The following is a 5,846-nucleotide window of genomic DNA, read 5'->3' on the forward strand; positions in this document are numbered from 1 at the left end:
GACTAGGACCTCTAGTACCCTAGGTCTCCTAGTCTTATCTTACTTTATGCCTTTTTTCATATGTGCTTAAGGTGATTGCTCTGTGTGTACCCCCCACAGATGGCGATCAATGCCCAGGTTCATATTTGTTTCCTGGCTAATGAATTACCATATAAATTATCATGATTACCTGGTGTGCTAACCTGCAATACACCTGTGGTGTCCTTCCGCAACCTGTGCATACATGCGTACCAGTTCCTCTCTTTGGTGAGTGTAGTATATTTATATATAGTAGGTGATACCTGCCCTGCACACTATACATTTGTATTCTTTGGCTACTATGGGGGTTGCCCTGTTCGATCTCCTATGAACATGGGTGGTGTGCCCTGGATAATATAGTCCAAACGGTATGTTTTTTTTCATTTTTTCACACTTGTTTCACTTATATCCTTTTCACCCTATCCCTTGTGGTGGTTTTTCTTTTTCCAGACTCTTTTTATTTCTTTTTCCTTTTCTTCCCAATTTGGTTAATTTCTTTGGTAACTTCTTGTATGTTTAGGACACCTTAGGATGCACAATTAAGCACCTCCTTTTTATAGCCCCTATGCACACAGTCTATTTTACCATCCCTTTTCACCTATATATCGCTCTTTAGGTGTGTGTGTAGGTTAATGTCTCATCTCACTTTAATTCTTATATCATATATATCTGTTTAAGTTTGGGGAGTCCTTTGCAGTCTCCCGCATCTGCCGTGGGAGGAAACCGATGGGTCCTGTGATCTACTGCTTCCTCCTCTGTGGGTGAGCTGATCCCCTCACTATTTAAATTATTGTAAAAATGTTTGTTATGTCATTATATGATTCGCTGCTATTTGATTATTTGCAAATATTTTTATTTATTCCGTAGACCAGGGATTTGCAATTAGTGGACCTCCAGCTGTTGCAAAACTACAAGTCCCATCATGCTTCTGCCTTTGGGTGTCATGCTTGTGGCTGTCAGTCTTGCTATGCCTCATGGGACTTGTAGTTCTGCAACAGCTGGAGGTCCGCTAATTGCTTATCCCTGCTGTACTCCTGAACTATCCTCCTGAAGAAGCGGTTCGCCGCGAAACCGGTAGAGGAGACGTTTCTATACCCCTCTTCAATAGAAACCTTACCGGGCCACCCCTCGGTAGTTTATTAAATTGTGGTGTATATGATTTTAACAATATGGAAGTTTTGATGGATTCTAATTTTTTTTTTTTTTTGCTCTTATTAAATGATTTGTAAATAATTTTTTTTTTTTTTTTTTTTTATAACAGTCTTCTATGAATTATTTACTTAGTACCGTAATAGTCCCCTTAACAAACCTTATTGGGTGTGGATATCAAGGGAGCAGCATCAGCAACTGCCCCGATATCCTTAGAATTTCCAATTCTTGACAATTGTTATACTCACTGTGGAACCTAAGGGGTTAATCATCTGCATTGTGTAAAAAGGCAGTTTTGATCCTGTCTTCTCTGATCCTCCCCTTCTTCCACTATCCCCAATCCATCTCCTGATAGTACAGAGCCATGGGGGCACACTCTGCACATGCTCAGTTTGGTGTGTATTGCTAGAGAGGTTTTTTTTTTTTTTTTTTATTTTTTTTTTTATATTGGAAGGGTGCATGTGATTAGCACCGGGCTGATCAGCACTGTGCAGACAGAGGGTCAGGGGTCCTGCAGTCTCATAGGACAGTCAGAGGAGAATGAAAACTCCTCCTACAAGCTTTAACTAGACACTGATAGAAGATCACAAGACTGTTCTATACTGCTGATGAGAACATGTGTTTAGCAGTTTATATTTACTAACATAATTGCATTTCCATGTCCTGTGGGAGACCAGATACAGTGAATGCAGGGTCCTGGGATCAGTAACACTTTAAAAGTGGTTTGGAAGGATTCCCCCCCCCCCCCCCACACCAAAGCACAGAGGCCCCCTTCACATCTTTGGTGGTAGCGAGATGAATGGTAGCATGGTATGCACCCATTAGTGTGTTGGGAAACCAATCATTCTGAATGATACCTCAACACGTGGATCAGAGTTGCAGTTTACAAAAATGTGTGCGTAGTGTAGCCAAAACAGGGTCAGTTGTGGTTTTATTTGCGTGGAGGTTCATTAGCTATTAAAAATGCCTACCTATCAAAAATGAGCAAACTGCGTATCTAGGAGCCCTTTATTCAAATCCTAAAGTCTAGTGTTTTTTTTTTTTTTTCCTTTAAAAATAACAAACGTGTTATACTTACCTCCTTTTGTGCAGTTGGTTTTGCACAGAGCAGCCCCGATCCTCCTCTTCTCGGGTCCCTCACTGGCCCTCCTGGCCCCACAGGAAGCAGCTTGCTATGGGGGCACCCGACCTGCTGCTCTGTGTGTCTATTCAGACACGGAGCCACGGCTTGGCCACACCCCCTCTCTCTTCTGTTTTGCTAACTGACTTTGATTGACAGCAGTGGGAGCCAGTGAGAGGAGGAGAGAGAGGCTGAGGCACTCGTGCACATCGCTGGACCGGGATGGACCTTAGGTATTGGGGGGGGGGGTGTATTGGTAAAGCATTTTATCTTTATGCTTTGAGGGCAGAGGAGAGATCTAGGGTCCACCCTTTAATTGTTGCCTCCACAATGATCCGATCTCTCCTGCTATTTATTTTAATTTACATACAGAAAGATTTATTCAGAAGGTATATAAATCCTTTACTGAACCTGAACTTAATTTTGCCTCTGTATATCCAACACCACAGGATGCCTCCTGTAGAAGCCTATTCCGTGCCCGTCTCTGATTCAGTTTCACTCCGTCGTGAGTCCTGACTTTTCTTGGGGTAATAGTTAAAGTATAGTTCCAGCCTGGGGCAGAAAAAAAAGTGAGCAGCTACAAATACTGCAGCTGCTGACTTTCAATATAAAGGACATACCTTTCCAGGAAACTCGCGATGTCGGCACACCATGCCAATCTGTCTATCAGCTCCGGGTGCAGGCGCCGGCATCTGCACTGAGGGAAATGGGAAGTGAAGCCTTGAGGTTTCACAGCCCGTTTCCTATTGCGTATGCACGTGGCAGTGAACGACTCCACCCTTAATCTATGAGGTGGGTTCCTTGCTCTGAGCTCTGTCTTTGTGCTTTGCTTTCCTACACAGATTGGTGCAGGATCTGTAGATGGAGTTCTGTCCTCTCTGCTGCTGAAACGGGCGCAGAGACGAGCTTCCCTGCCCGCATGGAGAAGCGCAGGATCTGGCAGAGGAGTTCTGTCCTCCTTTCTACTGCTGACTGTTGGGGGGATGAAGGAGAGGGTTGCCACAACTGCCGGAGAGGTGTGAGGACCACATGAAATGGCCTGGTGGGCCGGATTTGGCCTGCGGGCCTTGTGTTTGACACATAGGCTCTAACCCATGGAGTACGGAGTGGGAGGGTTGTTTGGGTGACACCCCCCCAATGTATTGGTACAATAAAAAGTTGGGCTTTAACCTTACGTTTATCAGCAGGGAGTAACAGACTAATGCCCGTGTCATGATCCTGTTACTTGAGACAAATCGCCAGCAACAGAATAACTGAATAGACTAGGCAGCTAGATGGTTCACCTAGCAAGGAAGCGCATTAGAAGCACATTGGCTGGCCGCTTACAGAGACCCCAGCTAAAAAAAAAGTATATTTGGCAACAAAGCCTCCAAGAAAGAGTTAACCCAACATTTCTCAGCATTATAATACCCGGCGCCCCTCCCCCCCTGTAGAAGCAGATGGATTCCAAGTACCCGCTGATATGATGATAGTTATCTCGATACCCCCTCTAGTGTATATATTAATTATCTCTACCTCTTATATGTCTATAAAAGTTTTCTATGCCACCTCCTATGGTTTTCATTGAGTAAAATAGATCTACTTTGGGTTGATTGCTATGTTTTTGTTTTTTTGTTTTTTTTAACATTTTCTGAAAATGTCATTTGAAGAAGAAAGCAGCAGCCTGCATAATCCCTTCTCAAAAGCGCCCCCCGCCTTCCCAAGGTATGTATAGCAGGGGTCATGAACCAATAAATCGAAGCAGAACTCCAGGCTAACTGCTAAATAAACAGAAGATATACATAGGGAGAGAAGTTTTAAATCCCAATAAATGTGAATTTTTGTACATCCAGCCTTGAGATTTACACAGCTCTGTTGAACATCACTTACCCTATCTGGCAGGCCTGATTTTTCTCTGCTGCAGTTAAAGTGTAAGTAAACCCTCCTATCGTTTTCAGCCAAGAAAGCTGCCATCTTTGCTTCTGTTTAATCTACAATTGCCATGGTGCTGCACATGTGATCAGTTTAGACACCAGCCATTGGGTGGCTTGATAGTTTAATTGAGAGCAGAACCAATGGGAGTGTTACATTTCCGGCACGTCCCGGATATGAAACTGTTTTATGGATGGGTTTACCTCCGCTTTAACCGCTTGCAGACCATCAGGTTGGCTCTGCTGCACGAAATCACGTTATACTACATGATCTCGCGGGGCTTGCATAGCAGGCGCGTGTGTGCCCTGATGGACTCGATCTCTGTGAGGATACCCGCGATCGTCTCACGGAGAGGAAGAATGGGGAGATGATAATGTAAACAGGCATCTCCCCATTCTGCCTAGTGACAGTGTCACTGATCTCTGCTCCCTGTGATCGGGAGCAGTGATCAGTGTCATGTCACACACAGCCCCTCCCCTACAGTTAGAATCACTCCCTAGGACGAACTTAAGCCTTACAGCGCCACCTAGTGTTAAGCCCTTGACTGCCAGTCACATTTACACAGTAATAAATGCAATTTTAATCGCACTGATCGCTGTATAAATGTGAATGGTCCCAAAAATGTGTCAAAATTGTCCAATCTGTCTGCCATAATGTCAGTCATGATAAAAATCGCAGATCACCGCCATTACTAGTAAAAAAAAAAAAAAAAAAAAAGCCATGAAATTATCCCATTTTGTAGACGCTATAACTTTTGTGTAAACCAATCAAAGGATTATTGTGATTTTTATTTTTTATTTTTTCCAAAAATATGTAGAATACATATTGGCCTAAACTGAGGGGGGGAAATAGTTTTTTTTAATGTATTTTTTGGGGATAAAAGAAATGGCTTTTTTTTTTTTCCCCAAAATTGTGTGTGTGTGTGTGTGTGTGTGTGTATAGATAGATAGATAGATAGATAGATAGAGATATCTATCTATCTATCACATAAACTGCAGAGGTGATCAAATACAACCAAAAGAAAGCTCTATTTGTGAGGGGGGAAAAAAGGACGCCAATTTTGTTTTGGAGCCACTTGGCACGACCGCGCAATTGTCAGTTAAAGCGACACAGTGCCAAATCGCAAAAAGTGCTCTGGTTTTTGGCCAGCCAAATCCTCCGGGGGGGGGGGCTGAAGTGGTTAAAGTAGAAGAAAACTATGATTTTTTAAAAATCTACTAACAGGCAGGGTATTTGGGACAGAAGAAACCCCATCTGTCTTCTGCCATAAATGCATCCTCCTGCCTGTCCTGTACACTGAGCCTCTCATGCGCAGCTCAGCAAACATTTACAGCCCCGATCTGTGCCACGGCAATGTGAATCCTGAGCGAATGCGTGGGAGTGATGTCATCGCGGCCCGGCCTGTCTAACAGCTAAAGGCACAGAATCCAGAAGGAAGACCGGGCAAGGATGGAAGCGCAGGGGGCCCATCAGTCTGACCCTAACACATCGTTGGAGGTCACCGTTTGCCAGGTAAGTCGGCCATAATGTACTGTGCATACTAGCACATTATGGCATAACCTACATGTCTTATTTTTTAATTCAAAAAAGTGTATTTTTTTTAAAGTACGTTTGTAAGACCGCTGCGCAAATACGGTGTGACAAAGTA

This window comes from Lithobates pipiens, unplaced genomic scaffold, assembly GCF_037356315.1.
Source record: "Lithobates pipiens isolate NorthernLeopardFrog02 unplaced genomic scaffold, aLitPip1_a1.2 Scaffold_23, whole genome shotgun sequence".
In the NCBI taxonomy this organism is placed as follows: Eukaryota; Metazoa; Chordata; class Amphibia; order Anura; family Ranidae; genus Lithobates; species Lithobates pipiens.